The sequence below is a fragment of the Homarus americanus genome, unplaced genomic scaffold (assembly GCF_018991925.1).
Source record: "Homarus americanus isolate GMGI-L3 unplaced genomic scaffold, GMGI_Hamer_2.0 scaffold31037, whole genome shotgun sequence".
In the NCBI taxonomy this organism is placed as follows: domain Eukaryota; kingdom Metazoa; phylum Arthropoda; class Malacostraca; order Decapoda; family Nephropidae; genus Homarus; species Homarus americanus.
In genome coordinates, this window is record NW_024722227.1 from 18,907,999 (window position 1) to 18,930,817 (window position 22,819).

Below are 22,819 nucleotides of genomic sequence, written 5' to 3' on the forward strand. Positions count from 1 at the left end.
AACGGTGGTCAACGGAAATCTCCTTACGGTATCCATACCAAGATGTCAGTGTTTTGGGAAAACAAAGAAACAAAAAACAGTGACGTGTTACATAATCCAAGTGCTAAAACTGTTTCCCGTATCGAGACGATAATTAGAGAGTGCTCCTCATCTCTGACACCCACAAGAGGTGCAGAATTATTATTATATCATACAACCTGTTTGGTGAAAATCCCTCTTAGTAACAAGTAAGGAAGCCCCAAGTCAGCATAGTGTCTACAGTGTTGCAGATGGTTTCATAAACTTTACTAACAAGTGACATTTCATAAGTAGCTGGACAGTTGTGTGCTACACGAGCGTGGATTGCAGTATATCCGGTGTCATCAGACAGTTCTCCATATATACGACACTGCAGAGGTTTGGCACACGGCAGAAGCGACAGCGACTCAGCAGAAGCAAGAAGACTCATATCCCTCTTCTCAGCAAACATCTGTCATACAGTGGAGGTATTCCCCTATAGAGAAGTGGACTCGCCCGACGACAAGTGATTGCAGCGCATCATCCTTCGTCATACTCGTTGCCAGGGACGCCAGCTAGCTGGGAGGATCGCGTTTTCTATACAGACGCAGTAACCCCTGTGTTAGGTATTTAAAAAATATACATAGTTCATACACACATTAACACGTTCGAGACATAACTTTACAACGATAGGCTCATCGGATAGGAGTATGTCATTGATATAAGTGTCTTACTTATATTCATGTGTACTGACGTTATATAATTTACAGTGGTTATTTCGTGTCTGTTCACTTATTGATAGTTTAATTATTTTAACTACAGTTTTTGTCATTTCTTGTAAATGAGAGGCAAGTATTTTGATTTTACCGTTAATTATTATCTGGCTCAAATGGAACTTCTTGGATAATTTTCAAAGCTACTAATGTCTCAGTATGATGAGCTTGTTCACTTAACACAACTATTTGCTGATAACTTCCTCGTAGAGGATCCAAGTTACGTATCTACTGCAAAGGTTGATTTTGAACTTGAGTCAGAAACACAGTTAGACGATTCGGTAGGAAGTAGTGAGCAATTAATTGAGGAATCATATGGCGACTTAAACCGTCGTATTTTACGGTCTGGAAATCAATATAGTACCTCGCCTAGGATTCCACAGGTAGTTTCTAACCCTATTCCAGGTGACAGTGTGTCAGTTGTTTCATCAGTAACACCCTCATTAACTCAGCCTTCGGTTAGGAGTAAAAGTACTAACTTACTAATTTCTAACGCTATAATGACTTCCCCTAACACTCACCCCAATACTGCTACCACGTCACCTAAATCTGATAATGTAGTTCATATAATGCCACGTGGCGACTACGTTCGTAATTTTACGGGCCAAGATGATTATCGGGTAGAGCATTTTATTCGTGCATGTGAAGACACCATGCGCACCGGTAAAATTACAAGTGATGAAGAGAAAAAAGCATTTGTGCGTTCCCATATTACCCAGGGATCATATGCCGGTAATCATTTAAATGATCTGTGTGGTTTAACACACCCTAGCTATGAGAAATTCAAGCGCAGGCTTATTGGAATATTTGGGGGCAGGTCCCAGTTGGGTCAATTACAATGGATCTTCAGATCGTTGGATCGTTGTACGTCAGTGATTCACGCCCAGACACCGGTGGTGGCAGTCGACATCGCAGGAGAAGTTCGCCAGGATATGGAAGCGACTTTCCGAAATTCAAATTGGTACGACCAGGATGGTAAAATGTCAGCGACCAATGTGGAAACGTTGATAGAATTAATTAGTTTCCTGTTAGTTGTTCGTCGTCCCCTATACAGCCGGGCACAGGAGGTACAGTACAGTTTGAATCACCTATAGATATGGTTGATTACGCAAACAGACTCTGTCCCACGGCTACGGGCCCTTTGTTGGCACAGCCCTCAATGACTACGATGCAACCACAGATGGCAGAGATAACACCACCCAAATTCCTCATACGACACCAGTGGCTCCGATTGCACCTCAACACCGGACATACAAACAAGGTACTTCTTTACGATGTGCTCATTGTAATAAAAGAGGCCATGTAATTGATGACTGTTTCCAGCTCCAGGGTAATAGTGCAAAATTAAAGGAGACATCCGGTGCCAAGCAGATCACAAGGTCATACTCGGAGGCAGCTAAGGCGACACCTCCACCTACCCAGAGGGCACACAAGTGGTGCGCACTACACAAGTCGACATCTCATAGCACACAAGAGTGCGGCTTAGTAATGAAGGTTAGGAATATAGACTTTGGTGAAACACAAGTGGCGTACAAGCGTAAACAGAAGCGTTCCCAAGACAGGACGTCGGGGGAAGACCAGCGCTCGCCACAACAAGGAGAGGGATAGGTACAATGTTTCCTGCTTCTCCCCACAACACTTCTATAGCGGCCTCGTTAGTAGCGACGCTAAGAAAAGTGCAAGTGTTGTCAGTGCCGGTGAGGGTTGATAGTGCAAGATTGGCTCTTGATATTGACACGGGTGCATGCGCTAATGTTTTGGCCTTGACATCCTATCAGGAGTTACAACGTAAATTCTTTCACCGCGACTTCAAATGGAGGCCTAGTAACGCTGAGCTTGAAGGAGTATCAGGTACTCAGTTGAGCATTAACGGAATGGTGACGTTACCACTCAGATTCTCAAGACGTGGTTCTCACTTCTACGTGGACTTTTATGTAGTTCAGCAGTTTAATTTGCCAGCTGACGGGTTACTTGGTCTCCTTAGAACGAAAATGATAGATGTTCATCCACGTAATAATACTATTACGTTTAAAGGTGTTTCCTACAACACTATGCGTCATTCTGAACCTATGCTCACCGCTAGGTCGAAAGTGTTGTCCACCATTCCCATTAAGAGGAAGGCGGAACATGCGTCAGAGCTACCTCATGACCTCACAGCCACACTTTCCCAGCGTGATTATAGCAGCAATAGTTGGAAGATCGTACCTGCAGTTTTGAAGAGTACTCTCCCTTACCAGAATTAGGAATTCACCAAAGCAACTGTCGAATTACCCGACGTGTACACGGGCACAGATGTTGTATGTCTCCCGGAAACGTGCAAGGTAAAAGGGTTGTCGTGTGAGTCTACGTTGAGCACGATACGCCCTGGTGGTTTGACAGACGTACTGATTCTGAATAAAACAGGCGTTCAACGGATATTAAAAAAAGGATGTTATTTGTGTGATATTCTAGTATATCGCAACAATGTCGAAGTACAGCCTACAAAATTCACAATTGGTAGTATTGTTACGCAATCCCAACAGACTCGGCAGGAGAGGAATGATCAAATAGCGCCACATGTTAAAGTGATCGATCATCCTCAGGGCAAGACACGCCTTTTAGAGCTGCTTGCTGACTATAGAAATATTGTAGCCTTGCCAGGGGAAAAGCTAGGTCAGACAGCTTTAATATCTCCTCATATAGCGCTAAAGGAGGGAACAAATCCTATCTATATACCAGCTTGCAGGATATGTTGGATGAGAATGTTATTAAGCATTCTAAGTCCCCCTTTAATAGCCCCTTATTTCTCGTCCCCAAAAAGGATGGTGGATGGCGCCCTGTTATAGATTTCAGACGCGTTAATGAAAAAACGATCCAAGATAGGTACCCTATGCCTGTCTTGAGTGACATATTGCAATCCTTAAGTAAGGATAATGAAGTATTTAGCAACTTAGATTTGCTTAGTGGGTATTGGCAGATACCACTCGAAGAGAAATCACGAGAGGTCACGGCGTTTAGCACGCCCCTGGGCCACTTTGAGTTCCTCCGGATGCCATTTGGTCTCACTAATATTTCAAAGAATGATCAACACCCTGTTTGCCGGATTGATTGGTACCACAGTCTGCGCTTACTTGGATGATCTAATAGTAGTCAGTAAGGACGTTGATTCCCATCTGATTAAACTGCGTGAAGTGTTGGAAAAACTTTCCACAGCAGGCCTAAAAATTAAACTCTCAAAATGTGAGTTTCTAAAATCCAGAATCCAGTTCCTTGGTCATGTAGTTGACGGTGAGGGCATACATACAGTAGATGATAAAGTAAAAGCTGTATCTCAGTTCCAGCGTCCTACCTCAGTTGATCATGTGAGTAGTTTTCTTGGCTTATCTGGATATTATCGTTCTTTTATCAAGAACTATGCAACATTAGCATCACCCCTAACAAGGTTGCTCAAGAAGGATGCAATGTTTATATGGAATGCGGAACACGAAAATAGTTTTGCGGCATTGAAGATAGCGCTTACCAATGCCCCTGTTCTAACTTTCCCTGACTACATTCAACCTTTCACTCTCTGTATTGACGCTTCTGGACTTGGAATCGGAGCAGTGCTCATGCAAGAGGATACGCATAGAAAGTTTAGAGTGATAGCTTTTGCAAGTCGCAAGCTTATTGATGCTGAAACACGTTATTCGGTAACGCATTTAGAAACGTTAGCCGTTGTGTGGGCACTTAAGAAATTTAAAGACATTATCTTTGGATATAAGATAACTGTTTTTACGGATGATGCGGCAGTAACTGAGCTGTTCCATGGCAGAAACTAATCAGGTAGATTAGCACGCTGGTACCTGACAATTCAGGAACTTGATCCCGATTTTATTTATTTACCGGGAAGGGCTAATGTTGTCGCCGACGCTTTGTCAAGAAATATAGCACCAGTAATGCCTGTATCAACCTACACTCTTTCGCAACTGGAAGATGAGCAACGACGCGACCCATTATGGTCAGCAGTCATTTTTGCTTTTGAATCGGGAGAGGATGTTAAACTCCCCAAATTAATTTTTCCCTTAAGTCAGTTTGAATTACGACATAACATACTCCATAGGTCGAAAAAGACGCCAGAGGGTAATGTTTCTCAAATAGTCGCACCTGGCAGGTTATGTAAAACGATTATAAAATTGTTCCATGATGTCCCACAGGCAGGTCACCAGGGTCGTGACAAATGCTTAGCGGAATTAAGAAAGAAGTATTTCTGGAACACAATGAAGAAAGACATAGAATTACACATTGCTAAATGTTTGGCATGTGCTCAACATAAAGGTTCTACAGGATCACCAGCCCCGATTCTACAATATCCTACACCAGACCGGCCGTTTGACACAGTCGCTATTGACTTGTTACAACTCCCGGGGAGTCATCAGGGATCAGCGTACGTCTTAGTGTGTGTCGATCATTTTTCTAGATTCGTGGTCTTGGTCCCACTAAAACATAAAACGGCCGATTCTGTGGCCTATGCATTTGTGATGAATCTTATATGTCCATATACTACGCCTAAAGTTCTGCTCTCTGACAATGGGACAGAGTTCAAGAATCAGCTAGTAGCGCAAATATGTGCGCAATATGGAATTAAGCAAAGTTTTGTGACAGCTTATCATCCACAGGCTAATGGCCTTGTTGAGAGAACCAATCGCAAGATCCTGGAGATAATGCGCCCGATTGTGAGTGATTTGCAATACACATGGGAAGATTGGTTACCGCAGGTTGCAGCGTCTATCAATGTGTCGATTAATTGCTCTACGGGCAAATCACCCTACTACATTAGGGTGTGTCATAGGAGGGAAGATCAGCTAAAACTAATGGCCCATCACTTTTTTGGTAGATTTTAGTGTATATAAACAGAAAATAATTTCAGTTTTAATATTTTGCAACCTTTTGCTAGGTAAATTTTAGCGTGAAATTTATCGAAAATCTAACGTTAGCTGCATTAGTGCATTACAATTAAATAGTGAACATTGCTTTCGACTTCATTCTTTAACCCCAACTAACAATATTTTTTTTCTGTTTCAGATTCTGATGCATTTATAAGTTGATAATATTTATGATGGCTGCTTGTGTCAGGACGAGGAACCAAAATCCAGCCATCTCAGTCACTATCTTGGGTCTGGGAGAGCTCCTGAGTCGAGTTGCCTACCATTGAGAGATGCTTTGAGATACGGTTTTAATCAGGCAAATTAGTGAAAGAACCAAAGAACTTACACAAACAAAGACATTGCCAGTGATATGACCAAAGCTGTCTTGGCACAGTACACTCTGGCTAACGCTCAGTTCAAGCCTCCAGTCATAACAAGTCAGAAGAAGATTAGTGAGAGACTGCTAGCCAAGTTGGGAAAAGGCAAGAGATATCTCTTGGGAGAAAACTTGCAGTTAAGGACAGCTGCCAAGCAACTGGACCAGATTTGACATAATAACCAAGTGCCCAATTGTTCTCTGTCCTGAGTTTGGATGCGATCGTGACTGTAAATCCGAGGCCCATCTCCTGTATTTGGTAGCGTGAACTGAAGATTCCTGTGATCGAACTGGCATTTGTCAAAGAGAGAAGACTGGCAGTATAGGGGCTCTCATGATTTCTAGCCAAGATATTCCGGAGTCCAAGAGACAAGGCTGCCACAGAGGATTGCCGAGGAAAAGACTTGAGAGGCCCGATGATTGTCAAGCTGATTCAGAGTTTAATGACTTCCCCATGGCTGATCCGAGTGCTGACCAGGAGAATGGTGACTTTGTCCCTAACCCAGAAAATAATGATCCCAAACCTTCCAGGCATAAGATTCGAAATAGGAAAGATATCTCGAGCATAGCTCTGGCCAGCATGCGACACCACACTGGTCTCAGAGAAACTGCAGAGATAGCAACAGCTGCCTGGATTGACGGTGGTTTGATAACACCACGATGATGTTCACCTGGTGATAGATCATAACAAAGCAAGGAGAGCTCAGGAGAAACTTGTCAGTAACCTAGAAGAGGAGTTTGATAAGGGATAAGAGAAAATGGAATCAATTGTTTGTTCTTTGATGGGAAGGGATGACACTAAAGTGTTCATGAAAGTTGGAGATTCTGACAAGTTGTTCCCTGCCATGGTGGAAGGAGGAACACTACTCCTGCTGCAGTGAACCAGGAGGGAATATTTGTGGCATTTCACTCCAGAGAAAGATGACATCAGGAAACCAGCTGAGATAGTGGCAGATAACATTGTGAACTGGCTCAGAGAGAGAAACGTAGACCAGACCCTGCAGGCCATTGAGGGACAGCACCAACACGAACACAGGGTGGCAAGGGGGGCATACAGTGGATAGAGCAGAAGATTGGGGAGGAAGCTGGTCTGGATTGTTTGTGACCTCCACACCAACGAAGTTGCCACTCAGACATCTGATCCAGGAGCTGGATGGCAAGACTCTTTCAAACAACAGATGGTCTGGTCCTCTTGGCAAGATGCTGGACTCTGCCACTGAGTTAGAAATAAATCCGAGCTTTGAAAAATCACAGTTGGCCCTCCAATCGTTGAGCTTGCACATACTGTCATTGACGACCTGAGTACTGACCAGTACTATGGTTACATGATTTGCAGTGCCATCAAAACTGGGGTCATGCCTGATAGACTTGCTTACCTGCAGATAGGTCCAGTCTCACACTCTAGGTGGCTCACAACGGCTCTCAGGTTCTGCAGAATTTGGGTCGCTCATCATAAACTGAAAGGGAACCAGCTTCTACAACCTGAGACTTATTGTCCAATTCATCGTGAGTGTCTACTTGCCAAATTGGTTCAACACCAAGGTCAAGTCATCGTTCTCCGAAGGTCCGAGGCATGTTCTTTCCAGCTTGAGCTCCTGAGGAGTCAGCCAAGGAAGGTTGTTCAGATTGTGGAGCAGACTGTGAGGAGATCTTCCTGGTATGCTCATCCCGAGGCAGTTCTGCAGACAATGCTCTGCAGTAAGGATGAGGAGGAGAGAAGAGTGGCAGTCAAAAGATCTTGGATATGAGACTTATGAGAGGATCTGGGCATGACGAATCAGTTGGTGACGATTCCTTCAGGGTCAGGAAGACTCCTGAAGTCAATCTAGGTGCCAAGACCCTCACTGATCTCATATCTGGATAACATCCAGGCTGGCAGTGAGCCCCTCTTACCTGCAGCCTCACCAATGTTCAAGTCAGAGCTTCCTGGACAACCCCATGCATGTCCCTGCCTGGCCCTGACAACCCAGAGTATAGAGCGTTGTGTACAGTAAGTGAGCGAGGCCAGCAGTCACGTGTACAGCCAGGAGAGGAGGGAAGGCTACATCCGAGCTCAGGTGGTCAGCAGGGAGGTGATGAGTATAAACAGAAGCAAGAAAGACATGTTCTCTATGGTGTGCAGCAACACCGGGTCGTAGTAGTAAAACCGGTTTTTGTATTTGATGATTTTGTTTTCTAAAGGAATATTAAATTTAATAAATGTGTCAAGATCATTCATTTCACTATTCTGGATCATTTTCATCCTAATAAATTAACCTGATGCATTTACTTTACTTTAAATAAGCTATTTAGTGGTGTTGGTAAAAGGGTGGGAATGCTGAATTTTCATAAGATTTCAAGTTAAAATTTACCTAGCAAAAAATGAAAACTTTTCAAATCTGAAGATATCACATGATTCTGCACATAGAACTACATCATTAATACCATGGGCCGATTTTTCAAACTCAAAAAAAAAAAATTCGCCTCCGTATGACACACCCTACTACTACATTGTCTATGGTACGGATAAACGTTTACCTTACGACATACTTACAGATGCGCCGAACCCTGTTTATAATATGGATGATTTCGCGGCAAAACAAATTCGTGTCTTAACGGATATTCTTACCCAAGTACGATCACATTTAGCGGCGTCACGCGCCGAAATGTTCATCAAGTAACATAAACATGCTAAACCTGTCGTGTTAAACGTAGGGGACGCTGTTATGGTAAGAGAACCTGAAAGGAACTCCAAGCTTTTGGCTAAATTTTCGGGTCCATTCCGCATTATTGCCAAAGAAACAAGCAACAAATTTAAAATTTGGAAGCCTAACGCACAGATTGCAGATGTCGTGCATGCGGATCGTCTTAAGAAGACCCATGATGATGTGATGGACACCTCTTTACAGACTGTACAGAAGCATAGTGTGCCCACTGACTATTGTACGAAACTTCGTTCTGCAAGTAGATATTAAACCGTGTGTAATCTCTTACAGAATGGCTTGGAACATCACTGTGTTGCTTCTACTGTGTTGTGGCACCGTTGTGTTGACAGACATGTCCACATCAGTCCTCAAGCCTGGTGCGCTTGTTGCACCTCTTGGACGCGTTCTCATAGTTGAGGACGTGGTTAACATCAAGTATGAGTTACATGGACCTTTTCCAGATTCCGCGTCAGATGGAAAACGTCGACGCCCAACTACAATCAGCATTGGACATACTTCATGATCTCAGTGCAGCTACTAATGAATCGACAATAGTTTCACAAACTATTGACCTTCTACACTTTCGTCTCCAGAACCTTCGCAAGCTTCTCGTCGATGTTGGACAGAGATTACCAGCGTCTGAAAAGGATCTTGCTAAAGAAGTGCATTCTCAGACACGACAAAAAGGGGTGTATTTAATTTTGTGGGTCTTATCCAAAGCACTTTGTTTGGCACGGCAACAGCCGATGATGTACCTAAATTGGGGGACCGAATGAACATTGTCGTTCAAGCTGTATCTCAGCAGAATCGTGTTATTTCTCAAACCTTTCATGCGATTACTGCTTTAGAATCAAAGGTTAATGCGATAGTATCGGAGTCAAACAAAGTATCGAGGATTGTTAGTAGGTTACAGAAGTCAATCCCGACGTTAGAATGACTCCTTTATTTCACGGAATATTTTCATGCTGCAGAAATTTCAGTTCAGAAGATTGTAACCTGTAAAAATGAACTAATTGATAGCATAGTATATGCAGGGATAGGACGTGTGGACGCAAAGCTTGTGCCTGTGCAGACGCTTCTTGACACTTTACAGATAGCCAAGTTTCAGTGTAACTTAACTCCTATTTTTAATGACCATGAGGTAGAATATTATTTCCCGCTGTTGGAGTCGACTCTCACGCACAATGCTATTCTCATCCACATTCCTATGCGAGGGCAACATCAGTTTAATGCATGGCATTTAGAACCCTTCCCCTGGTTTGTGAACGACACACTGTATACTCTGGATAGGCCCAAAAGAACTTTTCCTGATAGATGAAGATTATTCTTTATTGGCATTAGAGGATCCTAAGGTACTGTCACGGTGTAAGTCGTCATATCTACACCTACACGTATATCCAGCCTACATGCTCGCGTTTATTCCTGCTGCAGAGGGAATATGTGAATTGGCAGTCATACAAACCAATGTATGCACAGCACTTGCGCAATGCACCTATAGGCCAGTTAGTGTCAAAACTGTGTTTCACGCTCATCTTCACAATGTGCAGTACTTGTTCTTTCCAAATACTACCACTGTTATTTTAAAATGCCATGATGGTGTTAAGCAGCTAGTTGTGAAAGGGCATTACAAGGCTCCGGATTATTGTGAAATCACTTGTGATTCATTACGGACCTTGCCTACTCATCAGCACTTTGCCTTAAATATAAAACTCAAGTCTGCCTTAATTCCACTTCCTGTCATGAATTTCACTGTAAATGATATTCAAATTGTTTCAGAGAAATTAAAAATCATTGCATTCTTGAAAGAAACACAATTTGATGATTTGAGTAATAATTTGCCATTTTATTTATCGAGGGAATTTGCTATACCAAGTCTCACAATTCCCACAATTATGTTAATTTTTGCAATCATGTTTCTATTCTGTTATTATAAGTCAGTGTCATCCAAGATGAACGTTGTTCATAACATTTTAACCCGTAAGACACTAAAGTATAGGACCTCTGTAGTAGATAAAACCCCTACAGTAGTAGAATCCCCAGTTTAGTGTCTACACCTTTGTTTATAACATGGTTAGGGTTGTCTAGGATGTACTGTACTCTGTGAGCTTATTTAGGCCTCACGGAGCTCGGCTGGTAGGTGACCGAGTGATGTAATGGCCCCTGTCTCATCAACAGAAGTATTATATAAATGGGTTCTTACATCTGATTTATATTCAGAATTTACCACCTGTAACTTTCCACTACCTTTGAGTAAGACATGAGTTGAACATGTGAACGGTAGCTTTCCCAAGAGGGAGAAGCCCATATGTCAGCATCTATGTAAGCGTGCACCAGGGGCGACGCTCTTAGTCAGTCACTCACATCAGCTAATATCGAACAGACGTTGATCCACGTTTATATTACATAAACGCAGTCCTTTCTCATTCACTCATAAATAGTGGAACTTACGGTTGATATACACTCAGGAATTATAAACATAATACTTTTATAATAAAACAAGAAAGTTCAATTGGGTTTCGTTACCAAAAGCCCAATTATATTATATGTGTACCAACTTGGTTAACTGGGGAATTAACCAGAGTAACACCATTATAACAACGTTTACTGTACTACCGCCTTCCTCGAACTATGGAAAATATATTAATATATTAGAAATAAGTAAATAAGTTAGCTGGGTGACTGGCGGGTATTTAATTACCTTTATACCAGGTATATAATAAATTACTTAAAGTGTTCTCCTCCACAGATGCAGTCCCTGGCTGAGTGTAGAGGAAACTTGGCTGGTGACTTGGGGGTTGGTGTATGGCGAGTGTTGACAAGTGGCTGGGAGGAGGCGGGCGCTGTCTACCACAACCACACAGACACACTATACACTGATATACTCCTTCAAGGGTAAGTCATGTATTATGACTCAAGGGTCATCCTCTAGTGACCTGGTGAGATTATCCCACCACAACATCCACTGGCAGACTTATTTATCCAGACGTCTCTCTAGAGACAAGAAAATTGTCCATTCTGAACCAATTTATTTAATGCAAATGTCAAATAAGCCACTCTCCCAGTCGTGCTCGTGCCATGAAACAAACACCGACTCTGATCCAATGGTTGCTTCTAGCCAGCGAGTCAACAGGCAGTGTACAGTACATCTAAACAACAAACCTTTTATTGTCCTTTGGTTCTACGCTGCTTGCCCGAGTTGTGTACTGTACAGATATTTTTTTTCAGCCTGCCGACCAATTTCAATGTGTTTATGCAATCAAATGTATTCTCGAACAGGTTTTGACTCTTGTATCATGAGACAATAATCATATACTTGTGGTAGCCAAATGTAAATAATTCGTATTATTATGCGCGTTACCATACCCTTCGTCAACAAAAAGTGGTCCGTATTTGTGTCTTGTCAAGGCTGCTAGCCTAATCCATTTTTTTTTCGCGAGTTAGTGCATTTGATCTTGAATTTTTGTTTTGGTGTTTGGTGTACAAGGGTAAATGTTCATCAGGCTGTTACTGTAGATTAAAAAATCAATTGATTAATTATTAAAAAAATGGGTCTTTTGACTATGAGGTAACCATTGGTTATATCATTTTTAAATCCGAAGCCCAAGTTGACCGACCGCATACATGTAACAGCACCTTTAGCATTTTATAAATATTCACCCAAATATATAACACCTAATTATTCACTAAGTTATTCTACAATGACTCAGTAGTTGCTTATGTTATACATGCTGAGTCTATACCTTCATCAGGAGTCGAGCGAGGTCACGCTGACTAAGATAACATCGATTGACGACTTCCCATTCTCACGCTTGGAGAGATGTGTGGGGGTGCCCAATAAAAAGAAAAGAAAAAAAGCCAGCATATTACCACTCGCTCAGGGGTGAACACTTTACTTCAAGTGTTCCTATAAAAGTATACTCAAAACACTTCCCCTGGAGAGAATTCACAATACATTTTCTCCCAAACTAAGTACCTGTGTATATAGACCCTTCAACAATAAAGAAAGTCCGGAACAATTGTTTACATCAACCCTGCCACTTAAAAGTTCCAGAACTAAGTAACAACTATTGTGTGTAATAAAAAAACGAAATCACATACTGGTTACAGTACAGTGAGACGAATACGATAACCAGTGCGACACTGAGAAACAAACAAAACAAGCGATTCCCGTGTATTAATTGGCACTTTAAGTGAATCATCAACAAACAAGCAATTACAAGAAAAGTAAGTGGACAGTGGCTAGAAACACTTGCAAAACGTATACACAGAAACACAGTGGTAACACAGACATTATAAAAAGACTTGCGAACTTAGCAATTAACTTCTCAAGGCCACGCCACGCCACGCCAAGCCTACCCGGGTGTGGGCTGGGATCACTGCCAGCTAACACTACATCACCGGAGTTCAGGAAGGTTATCAAAGTGGTTCAAGACAAGCAAACAATCTCTTACTTAAACAATCAAGCAAGCCTCGTCGGTGAGTATTCCAGGTCAGCCCAGGTCAACTCCCAGCCTGATAGCCGCAAGAAGGATCAGCCCCCAGGCTGACGCCGGAAGAAGGTCAGCGCCCAGGCTGGCGCCGGAAGAAGGTCAGCCCCCAGGATGATCGCGGCAAGAAGGATCACCCCCCCCCAGGTGAATCGCCGTAAGACGTGATGTGATCCCTCCCAGAGTAGGACGTCATCGCCAGCGCGAAACTCTACGGACTCTGCATTCAAGTAGATCACAAACAATCATTATTTTACAAACTAAACAAACACAAGTGAACTTCAAGAAGTCTTCACATTTAGTCAATATAAAATATAAATTACTTGCACAAATGTTTAAAGGCAAAATTAAATAAACACATTTAGAAAGTACGTCCTCTACTTACAAAAAGTAGATATAATCTATACTTTTACATACTTTTAGTAGTCTTATACTTTTTAATAATTTTAATATTTTTTCTCTTCATTTTCATAACTCATTACAAATATTTTTTGCATTACTCCGTGAGTGGGCAACGTAGTGAATTTTATGCAGTGAGTGAAGTGATAAATATTCCTATATATGGATCCTCTTCCAAAATTTTTAGTTTCAAACAGGAAGTTAGTGACTCAGACTCTGATAGTCAGTCATCTAAAAATTCACAGGAGCTAATGGCAACTGATAGTGAGGAAGAATTACCACAAATTAGCCAAATAGAGTTAACACCTACCGACTCTTTAGCTAGCTGTGAAAATTTCATAGATTCTCAGTTTGAGGATTTATACAGTAGACAATTAAGGTCAGGTAACATTTACCCATTACCTTCACCTGTTAATAACGCTAGTGCTTTAACTAACACAACAAAAATGGCATCAGGTGGTTCTACTAACCAACAGACTTCATCGGTCTGTCAAACTGTAAAGATACTTCCAAATAACATTAAGATACAAAAGTTTGCTGCAGAGGATCCAGATTATACTACTTTAGCATTTTTGCGTAAGTTCGAAGACGTAATGAAAAATAATAATGTCATTAACGATGTAGATAACATCTCATACGTCAGAAGCCTCATCAAAACTGGTAGTCGCGCAGCTAGAGCTATCTATGCTTCAGCCATTGATGAAGAAACTTATAATTATCAAACGTTTAGAAAACAATTCATCCCCTTTTTGGGGTCAGGTACCAAAGGAGGTCCGCTTACTTAGATTTTCAAGATGGCGGAGCGTACACTTGACGGGCTCGCACATGACGAGCAAGACGTCCAGATTTTTGCCTGACACACTAAGATAGACCTCACAATTTACATGGAATCCTCAGATTGGTTCAATAACAATGATAACTTGTCTAAAGAAAATTTCTACAGAATTCCTCCAGTTTATTTTGTCATTAAATGAACCCTTATGCCAGAAAGCCCGAAAGAAAGAATTTAAAAAGGTGACTTAGCTTGTAGACTACATGGAAGAAATTGCTGAACCGGCGGAACACACTCCTTGGGCTCTGTCAGTGGCACCAGTCAAAGCTCTAAGGAACAACCACAAACCGTCACCGGAACCAAACCCAAAAGATTACTTCTTGCAAAGTCTGCAAACGTAAGGGACATACCAAATAAAATTGCTGGTTTGCAGGACAGACAAAACCCCAGCCAGCCAGTGGCAAGATCAAGGAAAAGGATCCTCTCAGGGCTTTAAAAATTTAGATAGTCCTGCTAAACCAAAAACTCCAAATGGACAAAACTCAGGAAATAAAATGTCTCCAAACAGTAAAGCTACTCTGAATAAATGATGTGTAGTGTATAAGTCTCCATACCACAACACAGAAGATTTCAGGAATGTACAGCTTCTGAAGCAAGAAGTTGCAAATGGACCGGAGACAACTACACAGTCTTTGGGGAAAAAGAGCGCATCCAGCAACACGATCTAGGATAGCGTCAACGGTTCAAGAAAACAGCCCTTCCATCACCTGCTCAATAATCGCCGCGTTAAACAAAGTGGAGGTGTTGACTGTACCAGCGAGGATAGGTAACAATCAGTCATCCTTAGATATAGATACGGGGGCCTGTGTCAATGTTATCTCATTAACGTCGTTCAATGAACTCAAGTGGCGATATCCTCCAAATAAGTGGCCAAAAAGACCTACATACATTCCTCTGTCCGTTTTGTCAGGAATCCAATTAGACAGAGCGGGGGTGATAACACTGCCAATCCATTTTTCTAGGTCCAGTAAAGCGTTTCTGGAGGATTTCTACATAGTCATGGCATTTTCTTTGCCAGGGGACGGGTTACTTGGTCTGGCCACTCTAAAGCAGAACAACATAAACGTTCAGCCACGAAATCACACCATCACGCATGATTGTAAAACATTTCACGCAATGCAAATTTCACATCCATTGCTTACTTCAGGTGTTCGTGTAATAACTTCTTCGACAGGCGCGAGGGAGTCTTTGGCACAGAAGCAATTAGTTATGGAGTCACTCTCTGAAACTCCACCTAGTTGCTCGAAGGACATTTCTGGTGAAAGCGGCCAGAACTGGACTCTAACGCCCGCTGTGTTAACTAGTGTACAACGGTTACATAACTAGGAACTAACTAGAGTCACAGTACGTTTGCCAAATATGAGTGAAGGAACAGATGTTGTGTGTCTGAGTGAAAGTTCACGAGTGAAAGGTTTGTCACTTGAGACTACCTTAAGCACTATTAAATTAGGTTGTCTCACAGATGTCCTCGTTCTCAATAGAACTTGGGGACCCAAAACCTTAAGAAAGGGGTGATTTTTTAGGTAATTTCCTTGTTTACGACCAATAGGTCGTATAACACAGGGGGAATCGAACGGAAAATCACATATTGTAGATAAAGTAGCCTTAATAGCGCCACACGTGAAAGAAGTCGATCATCCTCAAGGCAAAAGTGATCTTTTAGAATTACTAGCCGAGTTCAAGGAAATCATAACATTACCTGGAGAGCCCCTTGGTAAAGCAACGTTGACAAACCATCATATTCCACTCAAGCCGGACACTAACCCAATCTACATCCCAGCACATAGGCTACCCCATAGCAGGAGGGCGGTAGTCCAACAGATAGTACAAGACATGGTGAACCAACAGGAAATCCAACCTTCCTCATCACCATGGAACTCGCCTTTATTCCTAGTTGCCAAGAAAGATGGAGGATGGTGACCAGTCTAAGATTTTCGACGAGTCAACCAGGCAACTGTACCAGACAGGTTCCCAATGCCTGTCCTAACTGACTTACTACAGTCTCTAGATCTAGGAAAAGATAACGCCGTCTTCAGTACCCTAGATTTACTTAGCAGGTACTGGTAAATTCCCTTACAAGAGGAGTGGCATGGGTTGCGTTAGGCTTACCCACGCAACCAACTCCAAAGTTTGTTTTACTAGAGATAAGACACCCGGCGAGGCATAACTGGGACATGTATTTTCCATTAGTGTATGTTAGCCAGCCTTTAGGGGGGGTGGGCAGTGAAACAGTGTTGTACTATTCATCGCTTCACACACAAAAACCTCATTTTAAGTAGTATCCCCTTGGCCATGGGTTAGTTAAGAAGTCGTTCCCATCCTCTCCCTCCTGAAAGGGAGCGGGACACCACACCACACAGAGTCCTCCACTGCCACTCCGTCCTGTGGACTGTCGTCGACACGAGACTAAGCTTGTTAACCTAGGTTGTTATCCCTGTGGAAATATCACGTGTGGTTGCCTGGTTGCAACAAGAGCAATCCAGGCTGGCCTATCAAACCTACAGTAAATGGTTAATCAATTCACGCTTAGAGTTCTCCTGCACGACACCCGTCTACAGTGACCGTGATCGACACGAGACTAAGTGTGTTAACCTAGGTTTGTTATCCCCGTGGAAATATCACGTGTGGAAGCCTGGTTGCGACAAAAGCAATCCAGGCTGGTCTATTGCACCTAAATGGTTAATTCAAGTCACGCTTACCAGTTCTCCTTGCTGCGACAACCGTCTACAGTGACTGTCAATGACGCGAGACTATGTGTGGTAACCCAAGAGTACCTTTTGTTGTTATGGCCCGTGGAAAGAAGTTCTTGTGATGAAGCCTGGTTGTAACAAAAGCAATCCAGGCTGGCAGTAAATGTATCACTCGAAGAATTAAGGCTCTGTTAAGTCATACCCACAGTAGAGTAATTACATGTGTCCCCAAGTTGAAAATTCTCTTTTAGAAGATTAATTTTATTGCAGCGTGAACGTGAGTGATTCATATATCCATGCAAATTGTAAATCATTGTATGGAAGCTTGACAAATAAATGTAAGTGCAATTATCTGACCGTGTCTGTGATCCTATTTTATTATTACTAAAGGTAATGACTGATTGGTTATGACAAAGTATAACCAATAACTTAGATGGATGTTGGAAATTGATGGAATTCATTAAATCATCATTTATCAAGTATAAATCATGGAATGTCGAGTGGTGGAGTGAACTTCTACGTAGATACGCCATAATCTCCTGTAAGTAATTAGTGTGAAGGTATCGAACTCTACGGTAAGAAATAAGAAATACGACATATTATTATCTTTATATAATATAATCCACTCGTATACCACCGATACTCAAAACCATGACAAGGAGTTCTGCGAGATAACTGCATTCACTACACCAATGGGTCATTCCGAATTCTTAAGAATGCCATTTGGCCTAAGAAATGCGCCGCTAACATTCCAAACAATGATAAATACCTTGTTTGCTGGAATGATAGGTAGCGCAGTCTATGCCTACCTAGATGATCTTATCATAGTAAGCAAAAGACTTACAAAGTCATTTAAAGAAGGTACGAGAAGTTTTCACAAAGCTACAAATAGCTGGATTGAAAGTGAAACTTTCCAAATGTGAGTTTCTCAAATCCAAAATCCAATTTCTCAGACACGTAGTGGATGGCAATGGTATACACACAGTAGATTGCAAGGAAAATGAGGTGAAGCAATTGCCTTGTCCCAAGAACACTGATCAACTTCGTAGTTTTCTATGATTATCGGGATACTACCGTTCTTTCATTAAAGGTTATGCCAAATTAGCCTCCGGACTACACAAAACCATTTCCATCTGCACTGATGCCCCAGGCCTATGCGGTGCTCATGCAAACTGATCATCGAGGAAAATGGCGTGTAAAAGCATATGCCAGTCGCACCCTCAACGATGGAAGCATTTGCTGTAGTGTGGGCTCTCAAGCATTTTCGGGAACTCATTTTGGGATATCCGATCACGGTCCACACAGATCATGTGGCCGTGACTTGTCAGGGCGTTTAGCGCGCTAGTATCTGACCATACAGGAGTTCGCACCCGACTTCAAGTATTTGCCGGGCCGTGCGAACGTGGTAGCTGATTCGTTATCTAGACACCTAGCTCCTGTCACGCCACTACCTACGTTCACCCTGTCACAGTTAAGGGCGGAACAATTACAGGATCCACCGTGGTCCAAGGTTATCTATGCCTTAGAATCGGGAGATGAGGTAAATTTGCCAAAATTACCTCTACCAATCTCACAGTTTGAGCTGCGGCGTGACATACTATATCGATCAGTGAAAACACAACAAGAGTCAATCTAACAAATTGTTATTCCTACATCATTAAATGAAAACACCTTCACCCTCTTTGATGATGCACCCCAAGCTGGGCATCCAGGGCAAGACAGATGTGTAACAGAAAGTTGACAAAAATATTATTGGAAAACTATGAGGACCGACATAGAGCATCACATTGCTAAGTGTTTATCTTGCGTAAGACACGAGGGAACAACGATGGATCCCGCTCCAATCTCAGAATACCCAACATAGGAATGTCCATGGGATACAGTTGCGATTGGTTTATTGCAACTACCAAAGAGCCATCAAGGCTCAAGTTACATACTTGTCTGCATTGGCCACTTCTATAGATATGTAGTACTAGCACCATTGCAGAACAAGTCTGCCGAATCAGTGGGTCATGCATTTGTCACTCATCTTATCTGTCCTTTTTCTACACCTAGATTCATACTCTCAGATAAGGAGGCAGAATTTAAGAATCAATCTTAACTGCAATATGTCAACACTATGACATCACACAAACCTTCACAACCGCCTACCATCCATCTTAAAAGGGGTTAGTCAAGGGCAAAAATAGAAAAACTCTTGAGATTCTCCGACATGTGGTGAATTCAATGCATAGTTCGTGGGAGGACTGGCTTCCACAAGTTGCAGCGTCCATCAATGGATCTATTGATAGCTTTATAGGCAAACGCCATACTATATAATTTACGGTACGGATAAACGCTTACCATATGATCTACTCGCAGGAACCCCACAACCTGTGTACAATATGGATGACTATGCCAAGAAGCAAATCAATGTTTTTACAAGCATCAATGGAAAAGTATGAAAACATTTGGCAGCCTCACGTGCTGAAATGATCTGCAAGCAACATAAAAAAGCTGAGCCTATAACTCTAGAAATAGGTGACACAGTAATGATAAAAGCTCCGGAAAGCACATCAAAACGCTCGCCTAAATTCACAGGTCCTTACGTGATTAGAGCGAAAGAACAGGGAAGCAAATTCCAAGTAGTTGAGCCAACGACAAATGTCACAGATATTGTTATCGCCATGCACAATTGTGCGCGCCGGCCACATGTTAAGTGAAGAAACTGTTTACAACTCAGAATAGCTTACTAAGCGAGATGGAGCTGGTAGGAGCTGTGTGACTGCCTAAGGGACAGTCTATCACCTTCTACTGTAAAGGCAACATCTTGATTCTCGTCAGCCAACATCTTCCTGCAGGACATTATATTTGTTCTCGTTAGTCTAACACTAGACCCCAAAACGTGAGTGTGATTGTGAACTGTTGAATTCCCTGAGAACTCTAAATAACTTTAATAAGTGTAGTTATGTACTATATATTGATCGTATTATTCAAACAGTGTCCTGATGTACCAGCAGTTGTTATATGTGAATTGTATTCAACAGGTTTTGACCGAATTATACTCATCACGTCAACGACAAGGGTCTTATTGTCCTGCACAAACCCAAATCGCTCCTATGAGCGATTACACTGGTCTACAAAAAAATATTTTTTTTTTCTGGCATGAAACCTTTTAACTGTTTTTTTTACTAACTTTAAGGTGCTGAATCCAAATCTGATCTCAGATTTGCTCCATCACGTAACGTGCCAGAATTTACTGAGCTACCAGAGATTGAGGATATAGACCGGAATTCACCTGTTTCTACTGATGAAGATGAAGAGACTGATCCTTTCAAGCCATCTGGTGAAGATTGTGAAAAGCCAACATTGTTTACTCAGTCAGAATTGAATGATCTGGTCAGAGATCTAAATTTGCCAAAACAGTCTGCTGAATTGTTAGCTTCCAGGCTTCAAGAGAAACGACTCTTAAAACCTGGCACGAGTGTCTCCTTTTATCGCAACAGAGATGAGCAACTGCGGAAGTACTTTCATTCATATGACCAGCTTGTTTTTTGTAATGATGTAGAAGGACTTCTTCTCTCCATGGGACTACCAGCATATGATAGTAAGGATTGGAGACTTTTTATTGACAGTTCTAAAGGGAGCTTGAAATGTGTTCTTCTTCATAACGGAAACAAGTATGGTTCAATTCCAAACGGACATTCTGTACAAATTAAAGAAGAGTATGAAAACATTAAGACTGTTCTAGAGAGGTTGCAATACCATGCTCATGAATGGTTAATTTGTGTGGACTTGAAAATGGTAAACTTTCTATTGGGCCAGCAAGGAGGGTACACAAAATACCCCTGTTTTCTGTGCTACTGGGACAGCAGGACTACAGCAGACCATTGGGTGAAAAAGAATTGGCCACCAAGACATAGTTTGACGCCTGGTGACAAGAATATCATTAACGATCCTCTGGTTGACAGGAAAAACATTGTCCTTCCTCCTCTGCACATAAAACTTGGTATCATGAAGCAATTCGTCAAGGCTCTTGATCATAGTGGAGAGTGTTTCAGATATATATGCTCAACCTTTCCAAGTCTTAGCGACGAGAAGAAAAAGGCAGGGATTTTTGATGGACCTCAAATAAGAACACTACTCAGAGATCCACACTTCCTTGCAACAATGACTGAGGCACAGGCAAGAACTTGGAATGCTTTCTCTAATGTGGTGCGGAACTTCTTAGGGAACAAGAAAGCGGACAACTATCAAGAAATTGTGGAAGAGCTGCTCTTGAGTTTACAAGCACTTGGATGCAGAATGAGTATCAAGGTTCACTACTTACACAGTCACTTGGACGAGTTTCCAGAAAATCTGGGAGAAGTGAGCGAGGAGCAAGGGGAGCGCTTTCATCAAGACATTAAAGTAATGGAAGAACGTTACCAAGGTCGATGGGACTCGAACATGATGGCGGACTACTGCTGGAGTTTGATGAGAGACATTCCAGAAGCTGTACATAAGAGATCGGCCAAAAAGAGGAAGTTTATGTAACTGTAACTTGATCTTAATACTTGCACTATTTCTACCGTACATTAATGGTTTTTTTCACCCTTCAATGTTACATTTAAATATTATATGTGCATTAACTTTCCAATTTGATATTAACAATTTTTGGTTATAGAAAAATACAAATTATAATGCTGAAAAAATTTATGTATACATGTTTAAACCGTCAATTTTGATCCAAAAGTTTACGTTTCCCAGCAAAAGTGCAATAGGGTATATCTAAAAAACCTGATGTGATAGACAAAAACCAAAGTCATATTTGGATTCTGCACCCCAAATTTACTTAAAATCCGTTTAAAAACCTTGTGCCAGAAAAATTGTGTTGACCGGTGTTATAGATATAGAACATGTCGATAGAATGAAAAAAGTCAGCCGAGACTTAGTAGGGATTCCTAATGTAAATCAAATACATCCTACTTCTACTCCAACGGTTGCTCAACAAAATATAACAATAGACAATACACGTCGTCAAAAACTACGATCAGCAAAAAAAAATCGTTATTTATCCTCGCCTCTTTCAGACATGGCTTGGATATCACTACTCCTGTTGATGTGGAGCGCTTTGACAACAGCCGCATCCCCAGCAGATGTCGTCAAACCCGGAGCTTTAGTTGCCCCACTAGGCAAAGTACTTGTAGTACAAGACGTTGTAGCTGTCAAGTACGAGCTCCAAGACTTAATGCGCATGCCAGTGCACCTGAGGTCAATAGCTGTCCACATTTAAACAGCTCCCTATTTCTCCTGAAGATATCGGGAAGAATGTACATTCTCAGTGGCGCAAAAACGGGGTCTATTTAATTTTGTTGGTTGAATAAGTAACACCCTGTTTGGTACGGCAACCGCCGAAGATGTAGCTAAACTAGGGAACAGAATGAATACAGTTTCAGAAGTGGTTAAGAAACGAACTAGGATAGTACAAAGTCTGACCTCTCACATGAATGCTATTTGTAACCGCCCAATGAGCGACTGTGGGATAATGAAACCCTTGCAAGTAGGACTCGATTGTTCTTTATTCGGTCAAAACCTGAAGAGTACAAATTACATATGTTACGTATGAGATAATTAACGACTACATATAATATATTTGAGTAGAGTAGGGTGTTAAACCATATAAAAACTTACATGTTTCGGGTCTAATGTAGGACTTATTAGCTCCCTGACTTGATAG